Source organism: Oncorhynchus masou, chromosome 9 (assembly GCF_036934945.1).
Source record: "Oncorhynchus masou masou isolate Uvic2021 chromosome 9, UVic_Omas_1.1, whole genome shotgun sequence".
In the NCBI taxonomy this organism is placed as follows: domain Eukaryota; kingdom Metazoa; phylum Chordata; class Actinopteri; order Salmoniformes; family Salmonidae; genus Oncorhynchus; species Oncorhynchus masou.
In genome coordinates, this window is record NC_088220.1 from 83023791 (window position 1) to 83044237 (window position 20447).

General features: G+C 44.9%; 1 protein-coding gene across 1 annotated transcript in view; it reads left to right on the forward strand.

Annotated features, from left to right (window-relative positions):
• The first annotated feature begins 239 nt into the window (after positions 1–239).
• The window catches only part of LOC135546679 (neuroserpin-like), a 55225-nt gene continuing 35017 nt past the window's right edge, over positions 240–20447 (forward strand). The window contains exon 1 of the mRNA XM_064975293.1: positions 240–345. The gene's annotated coding sequence lies outside the window, so the exon portion shown is untranslated. The remainder of the gene's footprint in view (positions 346–20447) is intronic.

Genomic DNA, 20447 nt, shown 5'->3' on the forward strand with positions numbered 1-20447 from the left:
AACTACAACTCCCAAGTTGTTCAATCACTCAAGGGGCGTTCTACACCAAGCAGCTGAAGCGTGAACAGACTTATTTTGGAAAAAATAATAAAATACAAAAACTCAATCTCTCGTAGACAAACTCGATTCCGGACATATAAAAATGTAACAACAACAGCTACTGAAATAAAAAGTGTGCATTGTGTTTCCGGAAGCGCAGTGAAGGACCAATCAGCGAGTGGAGAGGGCGGGACAAGAGCGAAAATATTTAGCTCCGCGAGCGACCTGCTGCGGCGGTGAAGAGAACCAGCGAAGCGACGCACGACACAGGACAGTATTTCTACATTACCTACTTGACACTGCTCGGTAAGGCACATTAACAATATTATAAAATACGTAGAAATATATTCAATGCATTGTGTGTATATCAGTTATATATCAATGGTTTGATTGCGGCCATTTTCACGTTTAGATTTGAAGATTGGGTGATGTTATCATAGTTTATGTGATATGTGCATGTTTTCACATTATAGAGGTGCGGTTTATTGCCATGGCAAAGATGAAGTTACTAGGCGACCACAAGGAATAATTGATGTCACTTGGTGTTTTATGAGAATGTTGTCTGTACTGAGTCTAACAGTCTAAAGATGCTGATCTGTCCACTAAAGGCAGTAGCATCATCGATAGCCAATGAGGGGATTGTTTTTCAGTTGAGGACACACAGACACAATTACAATATTGTGGGTCTCTAATGTCCTTGAAATGGAGTACGCCTAGTATTGACTTTAAATTCCTTGTCTCAAGTAAATGTTATAATTAAAAGGTTGAATTCCCACCTTGGCACAACACGCCCAGTCCCCGGGGCACAGACCTCAAGGCCAGGAAAACAGGATTGTTTTTGGAAAACACAGCTAACTTCCTGCATTTCAACACATTTTTTGTATATATATATATATATATATATATAGTATTAATAATTCTATTCTACACATTTTGCCATGATGCTGAGATAAAATGTTGCAGTTTAAAGCCAATTTCCTGCTATTCTACACATTTTTCCATAACACATTTTGGTTGACATGAATGACAATGATAATGCAAATTTTCAAGAGGAACCTGTTACTTAAAAATTATATTTAAAAAAAGAGCAAATCAGTTAGTTCACTAAATCTATACCACCTCCACCAAACCCAAAGGAAATGTAATTGTATTATTCTCCTCTATGAAACAAAAGAAGCACACAACCATATGTTGTTATTAAATTTGATTTGATCCTAGGATTTATTGTTTGTTAATCTGTGTGGATGAGCCGGGTTATTAAAGGTTACCTGGGTTATTAAAGGTTACCTGGGTTATTAAAGGTTACCTGGGTTATTAACGGTTACCTGGGTTATTAACGGTTACCTGGGTTATTGAAGGTTACCTGGGTTATTGAAGGTTACCTGGGTTATTGAAGGTTACCTGGGTTATTGAAGGTTACCTGGGTTATTAAAGGTTACCTGGGTTATTAAAGGTTACCTGGGTTATTAAAGGTTACCTGGGTTATTAACGGTTACCTGGGTTATTGAAGGTTACCCGGGTTATTAACGGTTACCCGGGTTATTAACGGTTACCTGGGTTATTAAAGGTTACCCGGGTTATTGAAGGTTACCTGGGTTATTGAAGGTTACCTGGGTTATTGAAGGTTACCTGGGTTATTGAAGGTTACCCGGGTTATTGAAGGCTACCCGGGTTATTAACGGTTACCCGGGTTATTAACGGTTACCCGGGTTATTAACGGTTACCCGGGTTATTAAAGGTTACCCGGGTTATTGAAGGTTACCTGGGTTATTGAAGGTTACCTGGGTTATTGAAGGTTACCTGGGTTATTGAAGGTTACCCGGGTTATTGAAGGTTACCCAGGTTATTAACGGTTACCCGGGTTATTAACGGTTACCCGGGTTATTAACAGTTACCCGGGTTATTAAAGGTTACCCTGGTTATTGAAGGTTACCCGGGTTATTGAAGGTTACCTGGGTTATTGAAGGTTACCTGGGTTATTAAAAGATACCTGGGTTATCAAAGTGTGCCCTGTAATGGTTTTCCTGAGGTGAAGGAGAGGCGGACCAAAACGCAGCGTGGTGGTTATTCATGGTATTTTAATAAAGACACTATACATGAATAAACTAACAAAACAATACACATGAGAAAACCTAAACAGCCTATCTGGTGAAAATAAACACAGAGACAGGAACAATCACCCACAAACACACAGTGAAACCCAGGCTACCTAAGTATGATTCTCAATCAGAGACAACTAATGACACCTGCCTCTGATTGAGAACCATACTAGGCCGAAACATAGAAATACCCAAATCATAGAAAAACAAACAGACTGCCCACCCCAACTCACGCCCTGACCATACTAAATAATGACAAAACAAAGGAAATAATGGTCAGAACGTGACATGCCCGGGTTATTAAAGGGTACCCGGGTTATTAATGGGTACCCGGGTTATTAACGGTTACCTGGGTTATTAAAGGTTACCCGGGTTATTGAAGGTTACCTGGGTTATTGAAGGTTACCTGGGTTATTGAAGGTTACCTGGGTTATTGAAGGGTGCCCGGGTTATTGAAGGGTGCCCGGGTTATTGAAGGGTGCCCGGGTTATTGAAGGGTGCCCGGGTTATTGAAGGGTGCCCGGGTTATTGAAGGGTGCCCGGGTTATTGAAGGGTGCCCGGGTTATTGAAGGGTGCCCGGGTTATTGAAGGGTGCCCGGGTTATTGAAGGGTGCCCGGGTTATTGAAGGTTACCCGGGTTATTGAAGGTTACCTGGGCTATTAACGGTTACCCAGGTTATTAAAGGTTCAAGCCAAGGGAAATGCATGAAAAAAACAAGCATTGCCAGGAGAGAGACCACAGCAGAAGGTCCCGGCAGATACAAACGTCTGGAACAACAGCATCTCTGAGTCCACTGGTAGGAATACATCAGGGCTGCAGTTGTATGTTAATGCACTGGAAGGGAGATTGAGGATGTGATTTGGATACATAGGGGCAGATATACTCAGTAGTGGCTGCCATATTGGAATGCACACACACAGAGGGAGTCAAACAGCAGTTTGTCCTTTACAATCCACAAGGGATTTGTTTATCGTCTCAGAGAGAGAAAGGGGGGGTGAGATATGTGAGCGAGAGAATGTTCCTTGTAGCTCAATTGGTAGAGCACGGCGTTTGTAACTCCTGAGCTGCTGGTTCGATTCCCGAGGGGGACCTGTATGAAGAAAAAGTATGAAAATTGTATGGACTCAATACTGAGAATCGCTCTGGATAAGAGCCTCTGCTAAATGAATGACATGTAGAAAGGGGAGGATGAGAGAGTCTGCCATTGACTAGGAGATAGGGACAAAGATAAGAGAGAGAATAGATTAATATTGATAGAGTCAATACAGAGGGGAGATGATGGACCGTTGTTGATGTTTAAGACTCCACCACATAAAGTACCCCTGGATGTTACAATGTCAAAAGTACAGTAACCATATCATCGATATTCAACTGTAATGATGTGGTAGATTTCACCATACATCCCAACACACCCATATGCAATACTGTAACTATAGATATTCTCCCACACAGCCTTTATCTAGTCCACAGCCCTGTGTCATTGGTAGTGATCTGCTGGTGGCTGGCTCTGCTCTCTGGGGTGGATGGGCTGCTGATAGAGACAGATCCTCATCACCTCTCTCTCTCTCCCTCACACCTACAGTACATACCCAACACACACATATTAAATGCAAGGGACGTTAGTGATAGAGACAGCTCTTGTCCATTATGATCAGAACATTGCACATCTTACTTGCGTGCATGTCTGTTTTACTCTCTCTCTCTTTCCATCCCTCCATACATCTCTATCCCTTCCTCTTTTAAAACCGTTCTCTCTCTGCTTCCTGTCCTCTCCTCCTCCTGTCCTCTCCACCTCCTGTCCTCTCCTCCTGTCCTCTCCTCCTCCTGTCCTCCTCCTCCTGTCCTCCTCCTCCTGTCCTGTCCTCTCCTCCTGTCCTCTCCTCCTGTCCTCTCCTCCTCTTGTCCTCTCCTCCTCTTGTCCTCTCCTCCTCCTGTCCTCTCCTCTCATGTCCTGTCCTCCTCCTGTCCTCTCCTGTCCTCTCCTCCTGTCTTCCTCCTCCTGTCCTCTCCTCCTCTTGTCCTCCTCCTGTCCTCTCCTCCTCCTGTCCTCCTCTTGTCCTCCTCCTGTCCTCTCCTCCTCCTGTCCTCCTCTTGTCCTCCTCCTGTCCTCCTCCTCCTCTTGTCCTCCTCCTGTCCTCTCCTCCTCTTGTCCTCCTCCTGTCCTCTCCTCCTCTTGTCCTCCTCCTGTCCTCCTCCTGTCCTGTCCTCCTCCTGTCCTCCTCTTGTCCTCCTCCTGTCCTCTCCTCCTCCTGTCCTCCTCTTGTCCTCCTCCTGTCCTCCTCCTCCTCTTGTCCTCCTCCTGTCCTGTCCTCCTCCTGTCCTCCTCCTCTCTTGTCCTCCTCCTGTCCTCTCCTCCTCCTGTCCTCCTCTTGTCCTCCTCCTCTCCCACAGATGGTCATTTTTGTAACCTTTCCTTTCCTCTATCCTCTGTAGTCTCTTTAGTACATTTAGTCACTTTAGTACATTTAGTCTCTAGTATACTTAGTCTCTAGTACGTTTAGTCTCTAGTATATTTAGTCTCTTTAGTATACTTAGTCTCTTTAGTACATTTAGTCTCTTTAGTATACTTAGTCTCTAGTACGTTTAGTCTCTAGTATATTTAGTCTCTTTAGTACATTTAGTCTTTAGTACATTTGAGTCTCTTTGGTACATTTAGTCTCTCTAGTACATTTTAGTCTCTTCAGTACATTTTAGTCTCTTCAGTACATTTAGTCTCTAGTACATTTAATCTGTTTAGTACATTTAGTCTCTTTTGTACATGTTTAGTCTCTAGTACATTTAGTCTGTTTAGTACATTTGGTCTCTAGTACATTTTAGTCTCTTCAGTACATTTAGTCTCTTCAGTACATTTAGTCTCTAGTACAGTTTACTCTCTCTAGTACATTTTAGTCTCTCTAGTACATTTTAGTCTCTTCAGTACATTTAGTCTCTTCAGTACATTTAGTCTCTAGTACAGTTTACTCTCTCCAGTACATTTTAGTCTCTCTAGTACATTTTAGTCTCTCTAGTACATTTAGTCTCTAGTATATTTCGTCTCTTTGGAACATTTAGTCTCTTGAGTCTTCAGTACATTTAGTCTCTTTGGTACATTTAGTTTCTTTAGTACATTTAGTCTCTTTAGTACATTTTAGTCTCTTCAGTACATCTTGTCTCTTCAGTACATTTAGTCTCTCCAGTACATTTAGTCTCTAGTATATTTAGTCTCTCCAGTACATTTAGTCTCTAGTACATTTTAGTATCTCCAGTACATTTAGTCTCTCCAGTACATTTAGTCTCTCCAGTACATTTTAGTTTCTTCAGTACATTTAGTCTCTAGTACATTTAGTCTCTAGTAAATTTTAGTCTCTTCTGTAAATTTAGTCTCTAGTACATTTTAGTCTCTAGTACATTTTTGTCTCTTCAGTACATTTAGTCTCTTCAGTACATTTAGTCTCTTCAGTACATTTAGTCTCTTCAGTACATTTAGTCTCTAGTACCTTTTAGTCTCTAGTACATTTTAGTCTCTTCAGTACATTTAGTCTCTAGTACATTTTTGTCTCTTCAGTACATTTAGTCTCTTCAGTACATTTAGTCTCTAGTACATTTAGTCTCTAGTACATTTAGTCTCTAGTACCTTTTAGTCTCTAGTACATTTTAGTCTCTAGTACATTTAGTCTCTAGTACATTTAGTCTCTAGTACATTTAGTCTCTTCAGTACATTTAGTCTCTAGTACATTTTAATCTCTTTAGTACATTTAGTCTCTTTAGAACATTTAGTCTCTTTAGAACATTTAGTCTCTTTAGTACATTTAGTCTCTTTAGTACATTTAGTCTCTTTAGTACATTTAGTCTCTTTAGTATACTTAGTCTCTTTAGTACATTTTAGTCACTTCACTACATTTAGTCTCTAGTACATTTAGTCTCTAGTACATTTAGTCTCTAGTACATTTAGTCTCTAGTACATTTTAGTCTCTAGTACATTTAGTCTCTAGTACATTTAGTCTCTAGTACATTTTAGTCTCTTCAGTACATTTTAGTCTCTTCAGTACATTTAGTCTCTAGTACATTTGTCTCTTCAGTATATTTAGTCTCTAGTACATTTGTCTCTTCAGTACATTTAGTCTCTCCAGTACATTTAGTCTCTTCAGTACATTTAGTCCCTAGTACATTTTAGTCTCTAGTGCATTTTAGTCTCTTCAGTACATTTAGTCTCAAGTACATTTTTGTCTCTTCAGTACATTTAGTCTCTAGTACATTTTTGTCTCTTCAGTACATTTAGTCTCTTCAGTACATTTAGTCTCTTCAGTACATTTAGTCTCTTCAGTACATTTAGTCTCTTCAGTACATTTAGTCTCTTCAGTACATTAAATCTCTTCAGTACATTTAGTCTCTAGTACATTTTTGTCTCTAGTACATTTAGTCTCTCGTACATTTTGTCTCTAGTACATTTTAGTCTCTAGTACATTAAAACTTCTTCGATATAGGGGGCACTCTTTTAATTTTTGGATAAAAAAACGTTCCCGTTTTAAACAAGATATTTTGTCACGAAAAGATGCTCGACTAGCATATAATTGACAGCTTTGGAAAGAAAACACTTTTCCAAAACTGCAAAGATATTGTCTGTGAGTGCCCCAGAACTAATGCTACAGGCGAAACCAAGATGAAATTTCATTAAGGAAATGCCCCAGATTTTGAATGCGCTGTGTTCCAATGTCTCCTTATATGGCTGTGAATGCGCCAGGAATGAGCCTACACCTTCTGTCGTTTCCCCAAGATGTCTGCAGCACTGTGACGTATTTGTAGGCATATCATTGGAAGTTTGATCATAAGAGACTACATTTACCAGGTGTCCGCTTGGTGTCCTCCGTCGAAATTATTGTGCCATCTCCAGCTGCGTCCACTTTTCAATTTGGTTCAGAAGAGAAACCCAACTGCCATGAATGATTTATCATCGAATCGATATGTGAAAAACACCTTGAGGATTGATTTTAAACAACGTTTGCCATGTTTCTGTCGATTGTTATGGAGTTAATTTGGAAAAAAGTTCAGCGTTGTAATGACTGAATTTTCAGGGTTTTTTCTTAGCCAAACGTGATGAACAAAACAGAGCGATTTCTCCTACACAAATAATATTTTTGGAAAAACTGAACATTTGCTATCTAACTGAGAGTCTCCTCATTGAAAACATCCGAAGTTCTTCAAAAGTAAATGATTTTATTTGAATGCTTTTCTTGTTTTTATGAAAATGTTGCCTGCTGAATGCTAGGCTTAATGCTATGCTAGCTATCAATACTCTTACACAAATGCTTGTGTAGCTATGGTTGAAAAGCATATTTTGAAAATCTGAGATGACAGTGTTGTTAACAAAAGGCTAAGCTTGTGAGCCAATATATTTATTTCATTTCATTTGCAATTTTCATGAATAGTTAACGTTGCATTATGCTAATGAGCTTGAGGCTATGATTACGCTCCCGGATACGGGATTGCTCGACGCTAGAGGTTAAGTCTCTAGTACATTTGTCTCTTCAGTACATTTAGTCTCTTTTGTCTTCAGTACATTTAATCTGTTTAGTATTTAGTACATTTTAAAATGGCCTCCAGTCATTAACTTCACTCACGGACCCTAAATAGAAACCGATCCAATTACAGCTTAAATCCCTGAAGTGCACTGTGTGTGTGGTGTGTGGTGTGTGGTGTGTGTGTGCGTGTGCGTGTGCGTGTGTGTGTGTAAAAGGGTCAAGCGTTGTGGCGGTGCTGTTTTGCTGTGTAAGGGGTGTGTGGTAACTTTGGCTCCACGTCAGCCCTTCTTTCCCTGTTTGGAGGGTAGCTGTAGTTAACGTGCATCCTGCTGTCTCTCTCTCTCTCCATCCTCTCCTCTCACTGTATTATTTCTCTCTCTCTCTCTCTCTCTCTCTCTCTCTCTCTCTGTCTGTCTGTCTGTCTGTCTGTCTGTCTGTCTGTCTGTCTGTCTGTCTGTCTGTCTGTCTGTCTGTGTCTCTCTCTCTCTCTCTCTCTATCTATCTATCTATCATCGTCTCTCTCTCTCTCTGTGTCTCTCTCTGTCTCTCTCTCTCTCTGTTTCTCTCTCTCTGTTTCTCTCTCTCTCCATCCTCTCCTCTGTCTGTCTCTGTCTCTCTCTGTCTCTGTCTCTCTCTCTCTCTGTCTCTCTCTCTCTCTCTGTCTCTCTGTTTCTCTCTCTCTGTTTCTCTCTCTCTGTTTCTCTCTCTCTCCATCCTCTCCTCTGTCTGTCTGTCTGTCTGTCTGTCTGTCTGTCTGTCTGTCTCTCTCTCTCTCTCTCTCTCTCTCTCTCTCTGTCTCTCTGTCTCTGTCTCTCTGTCTCTGTCTCTGTCTCTCTGTCTCTGTCTCTCTCTGTCTCTCTCTGTCTCTCTCTGTCTCTCTCTCTCTCTCTCTCGTCCTCCATCTGAGTGCCAACTCTTTCTGAAGACCCACATCTCTCTCCCAACCCTCTCTCTTCTTCTCTCTGTCTCTCTCTCTCCCAACCCTCTCTCTTCTTCTCTCTGTCTCTCTCTCTCTGTCTCTATCTGTTAACAGGGCTTAATAAGTGGTTGACCTCAGTTGACCCCTGTGGTATGGTGCGCTATGGGATTTATGACACTTGATTCAATTTACAAACAAGCGGGAGAGCCACCTGGGAATGATTCTAGCAGGAATGATTCTACCTGCTATTCATTTCCTGTTTTCCCTTACCACAGAGGTGGGAGACCAACTCAGTCCGGTTTTAAACTTACTCTTGAAAGTTGAAATCGTAGAATTCACAAGGTGCCATTTTGAAATTGGGTAGTGTGTCATCAGTACCTCTTGTCATGTTAGTAATTACGTACCATAGAGAGATCAACTCGCCATGTCAGCTCAAGCTTTTTTTATTTGGGGTTTTTAGCCCATAGATATTGTTGTCATTTTTTTGTCATTCAAATATAACATGGATACATATTAGACATGGCTAAATGTATACAATTTCAAGAAAATTTCCTTTAAAACTGCAGCATTTTCTTTGTACCTCATGACAACATGTTCCCCAATGCTGGAAGGAGGGCCCCAAGTGAAAACCTTTGGGATGCCCTGCCCTAAAGTATACCAGGCAGATGGTTTTTACATAAAAGGATAGGGAGATGTTGTTGGTTGTTCTTAACGCAGGTCTTTCAGAGCTTGGGGTGAGCTGAGATCAGGGATTGTCCTGTTGTCAAGTCAGATTTTAGCTTAGAGTCCCTGTCTGCCTGCCTGTCCGTCCGTCTCTGTCTGTGTGTTTGTTTCTGTCTGTGTGAAGGGATATGAGAGGGAAGGGCAGCTCCGGAGTCAGGATTTGGGTGGTTGTTTTAGACTGTTAGGCTGGTCTGAGATTAACTGAGTATGATTTTGGCTGGGGGCACTGCATGACAGGCTGGGGACACGGCGTGACAGGGTAGGGGGAGAGAAGGCTGGGGACACGGCGTGACAGGGTAGGGGGAGAAGGCTGGGGGACACGGCGTGACAGGGTAGGGGGGAGAAGGTTGGGGGACACGGCGTGACAGGGTAGGGGGAGAAGGCTGGGGGACACGGCGTAACAGGGTAGGGGGAGAAGGCTGGGGGACACGGCGTGACAGGGTAGGGGAGGAGAAGGCTGGGGACACGGCGTGACAGGGTAGGGGGAGAAGGCTGGGGACACGGCGTGACAGGGTAGGGGGAGAGAAGGCTGGGAGACACGGCGTGACAGGGTAGGGGGAGAAGGCTGGGGGACACGGCGTGACAGGGTAGGTGGAGAGAAGGCTGGGGGACACGGCGTGACAGGGTAGGTGGAGAGAAGGCTGGGGGACACGGCGTGACAGGGTAGGGGGAGAAGGCTGGGGGACACGGCGTGACAGGGTAGGGGGAGAAGGCTGGGGGACACGGCGTGACAGGGTTGGGGGAGAATGCTGGGGGACACGGCGTGACAGGGTAGGGGGGAGAAGGCTGGGGGACACGGCGTGACAGGGTAGGGGGAGAAGGCTGGGGGACACGGCGTGACAGGGTAGGGGGGAGAAGGCTGGGGGACACGGCGTGACAGGGTAGGGGGAGAGAAGGCTGGGGGACACGGCGTGACAGGGTGGGGGAGAGAGGCTGGGGGACACGTCGTGACAGGGTAGGGGGAGAAGGCTGGGGGACACGGCGTGACAGGGTAAGGGGGAGAAGGCTGGGGGACACGGCGTGACAGGGTAAGGGGGAGAAGGCTGGGGGACACGGCGTGACAGGGTAGGGGGAGAGAAGGCTGGGGGACACGGCGTGACAGGGTAGGGGGAGAGAAGGCTGGGGGACACGGCGTGACAGGGTAGGGGAGAGAAGGCTGGGGGACACGGCGTGACAGGGTAGGGGGAGAGAAGGCTGGGGGACACGGCGTGACAGGGTAGGGGGGGAGAATGCTGGGGGACACGGCGTGACAGGGTAGGGGGGGAGAAGGCTGGGGGACACGGCGTGACAGGGTAGGGGGGAGAAGGCTGGGGGACACGGCGTGACAGGGTAGGGGGGGGAGAAGGCTAGGGGGACACGGCGTGACAGGGTAGGGGGGGAGAAGGCTGAGGGACACGGCGTGACAGTGTAGGGGGGGAGAAGGCTGGGGAAAGGAGAAGGGGAAAGAAGGATGTTTTGTTCTTGTTCTGTGTCAGTGGACGGAGCTGTTGTCAGGTAGTCTCTTCATCACCTGTTCAATACAGGGGAGGTGGGGGTAGTCAGAGGAATGGAGGGAAAGGAGCAAGTGAAATGGAGGAGTGGAGACGATTCTGTTCTATTATGAAGAGGAGCTATAGTTTCAGAGATGTCACTGTTCTCTGTAGTGTGTTGTTGAGGGGAGGGAGGGAGGGAGGGAGGGAGGGAGGGAGGGAGGGAGGGGGGAGGGAGGGAGGGAGGGAGGGAGGGAGGGAGGGAGGGCTAAGCTGCATAACAATAGGATCAGTCCCACAGTCCTCTCCCAGGACACAGTGTTGGATCTGAAACAGATAGGCGATAAATTGGTACAAATGAATGTATAAAACCTCTCCCAATCTGAATCCCCTTCCCATCAGGATGAAGAACTGTGGATGGCGCACAGCAATCAGAGAGAGAGAGAGAGAGAGAGAGAGAGAGAGAGAGAGAGAGAGAGAGAGAGAGAGAGAGAGAGAGAGAGAGAGAGAGAGAGAGAGAGAGAGAGAGAGAGAGAGAGAGAGAGAGAGAGAGAGGCGATAAATTGAGAGAGAGAGAGAGAGAGAGAGAGAGAGAGAGAGAGAGAGAGAGAGAGAGAGAGAGAGAGAGAGAGAGAGAGAGAGAGAGAGAGAGAGAGAGAGAGAGAGAGAGAGAGAGAGAGAGAGAGAGAGAGAGAGAGAGAGAGAGAGAGAGAGAGAGAGAGAGAGAGAGAGAGAGAGAGAGAGGTGTAGTTCATTCCTTTGATTGAGAAATGGATGGATGGAGGAAGGGGAGTGAGAGAGTAGAACGAATCATCTTTCTGTAGCCAGCAGACTGATTGTTATTCTCTCGTCGCATTGACACTGCCAGTGTGTGTGTTTAGAATATGAATGTCATTATGAAGTGGAGACAGCAGGCTGGAGGACATTATGAAGTGGAGACAGCAGGCTGGAGGACAGGACATCATGAAGTGGAGACAGCAGGCTGGAGGACATTATGAAGTGGAGACAGCAGGCTGGAGGACATTATGAAGTGGAGACAGCAGGCTGGAGGACATTATGAAGTGGAGACAGCAGGCTGGAGGACATCATGAAGTGGAGACAGCAGGAGGACATTATGAAGTGGAGACAGCAGGCTGGAGGACATAATGAAGTAGAGACAGCAGGCTGGAGGACAGGACATTATGAAGTGGAGACAGCAGGCTGGAGGACATTATGAAGTGGAGACAGCAGGCTGGAGGACATTATGAAGTGGAGACAGCAGGCTGGAGGACATTATGAGGTAGAGACAGCAGGCTGGAGGACATTATGAAGTGGAGACAGCAGGCTGGAGGACAGGACATCATGAAGTGGAGACAGCAGGCTGGAGGACATTATGAAGTGGAGACAGCAGGCTGGAGGACATTATGAAGTGGAGACAGCAGGCTGGAGGACAGGACATCATGAAGTGGAGACAGCAGGCTGGAGGACATTATGAAGTGGAGACAGCAGGCTGGAGGACATTATGAAGTGGAGACAGCAGGCTGGAGGACATTATGAAGTAGAGACAGCAGGCTGGAGGACATTATGAAGTGGAGACAGCAGGCTGAAGGACATTATGAAGTGGAGACAGCAGGCTGGAGGACAGGACATCATGAAGTGGAGACAGCAGGCTGGAGGACATTATGAAGTGGAGACAGCAGGCTGGAGGACATTATGAAGTGGAGACAGCAGGCTGGAGGACATTATGAAGTAGAGACAGCAGGCTGGAGGACATTATGAAGTGGAGACAGCAGGCTGAAGGACATTATGAAGTGGAGACAGCAGGCTGGAGGACAGGACATTATGAAGTGGAGACAGCAGGCTGGAGGACAGGACATTATGAAGTAGAGACAGCAGGCTGGAGGTAGCGACCTCCTGGCTTCCGCCAAACACAGAAAGTCACTGAGCTCTTCAGTAAGGCTATTCTGTTGCCAATGTTTGTCTATGGAGATTGCATGGCGGTGTGTTCGATTTTATACACCTGTCAGCAAGGAGTGTGGCTGAAATAGCCGAATCCACTCATTTAAATGGGTGTCCACATACTTTTGTATACGTAGTGTATCATCATGATGGCTCCAAGTTTACTTCGATATTATGTTTGTTTTATATCAATATTTGCACATGAATCGCCATTTCTCACATAATTCCTTTTATGGACACAAAAATATCACACCATGTCGAGTGAAGGAATTAAATCTCGGCATTTATACCATTGTACCGAAACGTCCCGTTTCCATCACAGCTGTCGTGATTGTTTTTGGTACAGTACAACTTTACTTGCATAAAATCTGTGGATGGTAAAGGTGGTTTATTTCTCTCTTTATTTCTCTCTCTATTCCTCTCTCTTTCTCTCTCTTTCTCCCTCTTTCTCTCTCTTTCTCTCTCTATTCCTCTCTATTCCTCTCTCTTTCTCTCTCTTTCTCTCTCTTTCTCTCTCTATTCCTCTCTATTCCTCTCTCTTTCTCTCTCTATTCCTCTCTCTTTCTCTCTCCATTCCTCTCTCTTTCTCTCTTTCTCTCTCTATTCCTCTCTCTTTCTCTCTCCATTCCTCTCTCTTTCTCTCTTTCTCTCTCTCCATTCCTCTCTCTTTCTCTCTCTATTCCTCTCTCTTTCTCTCTCTCTCTCTATTCCTCTCTCTTTCTCTCTCCATTCCTCTCTCTTTCTCTCTCTCTCTATTCCTCTCTCTTTTTCTCTCTTTCTCTCTCTATTCCTCTCTCTTTCTCTCTCCATTCCTCTCTTTCTCTTTCTCTCTCTTTCTCTCTCTATTCCTCTCTCTTTCTCTCTCCATTCCTCTCTCTTTCTCTCTTTCTCTCTCTATTCCTCTCTCTTTCTCTCTCCATTCCTCTCTCTTTCTCTCTCTATTCCTCTCTCTTTCTCTCTTTCTCTCTCTATTCCTCTCTCTTTCTCTCTCCATTCCTCTCTCTTTCTCTCTTTCTCTCTCTATTCCTCTCTCTTTCTCTCTCCATTCCTCTCTCTTTCTCTCTTTCTCTCTCTATTCCTCTCTCTTTCTCTCTCCATTCCTCTCTCTTTCTCTCTCTATTCCTCTCTCTTTTTCTCTCTTTCTCTCTCTATTCCTCTCTCTTTCTCTCTCCATTCCTCTCTTTCTCTCTATTCCTCTCTCTTTCTCTCTCTATTCCTCTCTCTTTCTCTCTCTATTCCTCTCTCTTTCTCTCTCCATTCCTCTCTTTCTCTCTCTATTCCTCTCTATTCCTCTCTCTTTCTCTCTCCATTCCTCTCTCTTTCTCTCTTTTCTTCTCTCTATTCTCTCTCTATTCCTCTCTCTTTCTCTCTCCATTCCTCTCTCTTTCTCTCTTTCTCTCTCCATTCCTCTCTCTTTTCTCTCTTCCTCTCTTTCTCTCTCTCTTTCTCTCTTTCTCTCTCTATTCCTCTCTCTTTCTCTCTCTATTCCTCTCTCTTTCTCTCTCTATTCCTCTCTCTTTTTCTCTCTTTCTCTCTCTATTCCTCTCTCTTTCTCTCTCTATTCCTCTCTCTTTCTCTCTCCATTCCTCTCTTTCTCTCTCTATTCCTCTCTCTTTCTCTCTCTATTCCTCTCTCTTTCTCTCTCCATTCTCTCTCTTTCTCTCTCCATTCCTCTCTCTTTCTCTCTCCATTCCTCTCTCTTTCTCTCTCCATTCCTCTCTCTTTCTCTCTCCATTCCTCTCTCTTTCTCTCTCCATTCCTCTCTCTTTCTCTCTCCATATCTCTCTTTCTCTCTCCATATCTCTCTTTCTCTCTCCATATCTCTCTCTTTCTCTCTCCATATCTCTCTCTTTCTCTCTCCATTCCTCTCTTTCTCTCTCCATTCCTCTCTCTTCTCTTTCTCTCTCTATTCCTCTCTCTTTTCTCTCTTTCTCTCTCTATTCCTCTCTTTTCTCTCTCCATTCCTCTCTCTTTCTCTCTCTCCATTCTCTCTCTATTCCTCTCTCTTTCTCTCTCCATTCCTCTCTCTTTTCTCTCTTTCTCTCTCTCTTTCTCTCTCTATTCCTCTCTCTTTCTCTCTCCATTCCTCTCTCTTTCTCTCTTTCTCTCTCTATTCCTCTCTCTTTCTCTCTCCATTCCTCTCTCTTTCTCTCTCTATTCCTCTCTCTTTTTCTCTCTCTTTCTCTCTCTATTCCTCTCTCTTTCTCTCTCCATTCCTCTCTTTCTCTTTCTCTCTCTTTCTCTCTCTATTCCTCTCTCTTTCTCTCTCTATTCCTCTCTCTTTCTCTCTCTATTCCTCTCTCTTTCTCTCTCCATTCCTCTCTCTTTCTCTCTCTATTCCTCTCTCTTTTTCTCTCTTTCTCTCTCTATTCCTCTCTCTTTCTCTCTCCATTCCTCTCTTTCTCTTTCTCTCTCTTTCTCTCTCTATTCCTCTCTATTCCTCTCTCTTTCTCTCTCTTTCTCTCTCTTTCTCTCTCTTTCTCTCTCTTTCTCTCTCTATTCCTCTCTCTTTTTCTCTCTTTCTCTCTCTATTCCTCTCTCTTTCTCTCTCCATTCCTCTCTTTCTCTTTCTCTCTCTTTCTCTCTCTATTCCTCTCTCTTTCTCTCTCTATTCCTCTCTCTTTCTCTCTCTATTCCTCTCTCTTTCTCTCTCCATTCCTCTCTTTCTCTCTCTATTCCTCTCTATTCCTCTCTCTTTCTCTCTCCATTCCTCTCTCTTTCTCTCTTTCTCTCTCTATTCCTCTCTCTTTCTCTCTCCATTCCTCTCTCTTTCTCTCTTTCTCTCTCCATTCCTATCTCTTTCTCTCTCCATTCCTCTCTCTTTCTCTCTTTCTCTCTCTATTCCTCTCTCTTTCTCTCTCCATTCCTCTCTCTTTCTCTCTCTATTCCTCTCTCTTTCTCTCTTTCTCTCTCTCCATTCCTCTCTCTTTCTCTCTCTATTCCTCTCTCTTTCTCTCTCCATTCCTCTCTTTCTCTCTCTATTCCTCTCTCTTTCTCTCTCTATTCCTCTCTCTTTCTCTCTCCATATCTCTCTCTTTCTCTCTCCATTCCTCTCTTTCTCTCTCCATTCCTCTCTCTTTCTCTCTCCATTCCTCTCTCTTTCTCTCTCCATTCCTCTCTCTTTCTCTCTCCATTCTCTCTCTTTCTCTCTCCATTCCTCTCTCTTTCTCTCTCCATATCTCTCTTTCTCTCTCCATATCTCTCTTTCTCTCTCCATATCTCTCTCTTTCTCTCTCCATATCTCTCTTTCTCTCTCCATTCCTCTCTCTTTCTCTCTCCATTCCTCTCTTTCTCTCTTCATATCTCTCCATATCTCTCTCTTTCTCTCTCCATTCTCTCTCTCTTTCTCTCTCCATTCCTCTCTCTTTCTCTCTCCATTCCTCTCTCTTTCTACTCTTCTCTCCATATCTCTCTCTTTTTCTCTCTTATTTCTCTATTTCCCCTTAGAATGTTTCATGTTGATTATTTCTTTGGGTGGAGCCAGGGGACAATCATCTTGTTGAATAGTGTCGTCTCTTCTCCTTTCATATGAGTCAGAACACTACTCCAAGATGGAATCCATAACAACAAACCCAGCTTACCTCCCTTAATAACAGCCCTGATGGTGAAATTCTCCTGACTTTGTGGCAAGACTTCAGTCCACTTGATTGACAAAGCCCTTGTGAAAACGATGAGCTGTATTTAAAAGGCAGAGACGGTATAATGACAGAGATAGTCGGAGTGGGAAGATACACACACACACACAAGTTGTGACAGGGATGGGTTTTGACATCGTCTTGGTGTCTCACTGAAATCCCTCCCCGGGAGGCCTGTTTCTGAAGGACGTTCTTGAACATCAGACTGTGTCTGCGCGTGTGGTGGGAGGAATAAGGGGGAAATGGCTGTAAAGCGACACAGAATGATACCCAGAGAATACCTCTCAGAATGTCTGGAAAGTATCACCTTCCGGAGACACCTGAAACCCCACCTCTTCAAGGAATACCTAGGATAGGATAAGTAATCCTTCTCACCCCCACCCCCCCCTTGAATGATTTAGATGCACTATTGTAAAGTGGCTGTTCCACTGGATGTCAGAAGGTGAATTCACCAATTTGTAAGTCGCTCTGGATAAGAGCGTCTGCTAAATGACTTAAATGTAAATGTAATGTATGAGAGTTGTACATGTTGTTATCTCTGAGACCTATCTATCTCTCTGATCAGCAGCATGTAGTTCACACAGAGACAAGCAGTGGAGTGGTCCACAGCTCTCTGTCCTCTGTGTCCTCTCAAACCTAACACAGCTCTGTGTTCTCTGTGTCCTCTCAAACCTAACACAGCTCTGTGTTCTCTGTGTCCTCTCAAACCTAACACAGCTCTGTGTTCTCTCAAACCTAACACAGCTCTCTGTCCTCTGTGTCCTCTCAAACCTAACACAGCTTTGTGTCCTCTGTGTCCTCTCAAACCTAACACAGCTCTCTGTCCTCTGTGTCCTCTCAAACCTAACACAGCTCTGTGTTCTCTGTGTCCTCTCAAACCTAACACAGCTCTGTGTTCTCTCAAACCTAACACAGCGTTGTGTTCTCTCAAACCTAACACAGCTCTCTGTCCTCTGTGTCCTCTCAAACCTAACACAGCTTTGTGTTCTCTGTGTCCTCTCAAACCTAACACATCTCTGTGTTCTCTCAAACCTAACACAGCCCTGTGTTCTCTCAAACCTAACACAGCTCTCTGTCCTCTGTGTCCTCTCAAACCTAACAGAGATCTCTGTCCTCTGTGTCCTCTCAAACCTAACACAGCTCCGTGTTCTCTGTGTCCTCTCAAACCAAACACAGCTCTGTGTTCTCTGTTCTCTGTGTTCTCTCAAACCTAACACAGCTCTCTGTCCTCTGTGTCCTCTCAAACCTAACACAGCTTTGTGTTCTCTGTGTCCTCTCAAACCTAACACATCTCTGTGTTCTCTCAAACCTAACACAGCCCTGTGTTCTCTCAAACCTAACACAGCTCTCTGTCCTCTGTGTCCTCTCAAACCTAACAGAGATCTCTGTCCTCTGTGTCCTCTCAAACCTAACACAGCTCCGTGTTCTCTGTGTCCTCTCAAACCAAACACAGCTCTGTGTTCTCTGTTCTCTGTGTTCTCTCAAACCTAACACAGCTCTCTGTTCTCTGTGTTCTCTCAAACCTAACACAGCTCTCTGTCCTCTGTGTCCTCTCAAACCTAACACAGCTCTCTGTCCTCTGTGTCCTCTCAAACCTAACACAGCTTTGTGTTCTCTGTGTCCTCTCAAACCTAACACATCTCTGTGTTCTCTCAAACCTAACACAGCCCTGTGTTCTCTCAAACCTAACACAGCTCTCTGTCCTCTGTGTCCTCTCAAACCTAACAGAGATCTCTGTCCTCTGTGTCCTCTCAAACCTAACACAGCTCCGTGTTCTCTGTGTCCTCTCAAACCAAACACAGCTCTGTGTTCTCTGTTCTCTGTGTTCTCTCAAACCTAACACAGCTCTCTGTCCTCTGTGTCCTCTCAAACCTAACACAGCTCTCTGTCCTCTGTGTCCTCTCAAACCTAACACAGCTCTCTGTCCTCTGTGTCCTCTCAAACCTAACACAGCTCTCTGTCCTCTGTGTCCTCTCAAACCTAACACAGCTCCGTGTTCTCTGTGTCCTCTCAAACCAAACACAGCTCTGTGTTCTCTGTTCTCTGTGTTCTCTCAAACCTAACACAGCTCTCTGTTCTCTGTGTTCTCTCAAACCTAACACAGCTCTCTGTCCTCTGTGTCCTCTCAAACCTAACACAGCTCTCTGTCCTCTGTGTCCTCTCAAACCTTAACACAGCTTTGTGTTCTCTGTGTCCTCTCAAACCTAACACATCTCTGTGTTCTCTCAAACCTAACACAGCCCTGTGTTCTCTCAAACCTAACACAGCTCTCTGTCCTCTGTGTCCTCTCAAACCTAACAGAGATCTCTGTCCTCTGTGTCCTCTCAAACCTAACACAGCTCCGTGTTCTCTGTGTCCTCTCAAACCAAACACAGCTCTGTGTTCTCTGTTCTCTGTGTTCTCTCAAACCTAACACAGCTCTCTGTCCTCTCAAACCTAACACAGCTCTCTGTCCTCTGTGTCCTCTCAAACCTAACACAGCTCTGTGTTCTCTGTAACCTAACACAGCTCTGTGTTCTCTCATACCTAACACAGCTATGTGTTCTCTCAAACCTAACACAGCTCTGTGTTCTCTCAAACCTAACACAGCGCTGTGTTCTCTCACACCTAACACAACTCTGTGGTCTCTCAAACCTAACACAGCTCCGTGTTCTCTGTGTTCTCTCAAACCTAACACAGCTCTGTGTCTTCTCAAACCTAACACAGCACAATGTCCTCTGTGTCCTCTCAAACCTAACACAGCTCTGTGGTCTCTCAAAACTAACACAGCTCTGTGGTCTCTCAAACCTAACAGAGCCTTGTGGTCTCTCAAACCTAACACAGCTCTCTGTCTTCTGTGTTCTGTCAACCCTAACACAGCTCTGTGGTCTCTCAACCCTAACACAGCTCTGTGGTCTCTCAAACCTAACACAGCTCTGTGTTCTCTGTGTTCTCTCAAACCTAACACAGCTCTGTGTTCTCTCAAACCTAACACAGCTCTGTGTTCTCTCAAACCTAACACAGCTCTGTGTTCTCTCAAACCTAACACAGCTCTGTGTCCTCTCAAACCTAACACAGCTCTGTGTCCTCTCAAACCTAACACAGCTCTGTGTCCTCTCAAACCTAACACAGCTCTGTGTCCTCTCAAACCTAACACAGCTCTGTGTCCTCTCAAACCTAACACAGCTCTGTGTCCTCTCAAACCTAACACAGCTCTGTGTCCTCTCAAACCTAACACAGCTCTGTGTCCTCTCAAACCTAACACAGCGCTGTGTTCTCTCACACCTAAAACAGCGCTATGTTCTCTCACACCTAACACAGCTCCGTGGTCTCTCAAACCTAACACAGCTCCGTGTTCTCTCAAACCTAACACAGCTCCGTGTTCTCTCAAACCTAACACAGCTCCGTGTCCTCTCAAACCTAACACAGCACAATGTCCTCTGTGTCCTCTCAAACCTAACACAGCTCTGTGGTCTCTCAAAACTAACACAGCTCTGTGGTCTCTCAAACCTAACAGAGCCTTGTGGTCTCTCAAACCTAACACAGCTCTCTGTCTTCTGTGGTCTCTCAACCCTAACACAGCTCTGTGGTCTCTCAACCCTAACACAGCTCTGTGGTCTCTCAAACCTAACACAGCTCTGTGGTCTCTCAAACCTAACACAGCTCCGTGTTCTCTGTGTTCTCTCAAACCTAACACAGCTCTGTGTCCTCTCAAACCTAACACAGCTCTGTGTCCTCTCAAACCTAACACAGCTCTGTGTCCTCTCAAACCTAACACAGCTCTCTGTCCTCTCAAACCTAACACAGCGCTGTGTCCTCTCAAACCTAACACAGCTCTGTGTCCTCTCAAACCTAACACAGCTCTGTGTCCTCTCAAACCTAACACAGGTCTGTGTTCTCTCAAACCTAACACAGCACAATGTCCTCTGTGTCCTCTCAAACCTAACACAGCTCTCTGTCTTCTGTGTTCTGTCAAACCTAACACAGCTCTGTGGTCTCTCAAACCTAACACAGCTCTCTGTCCTCGCTATTCTCTCCTCCTTACCTACATGTTCTGCTCAACGTTCTACTGCAATACTGCGCTCCGCTCTTTCAGAAATGTGTGATCATAACGACGTGTTCATATAGTTTGTTAAGTAAACATTA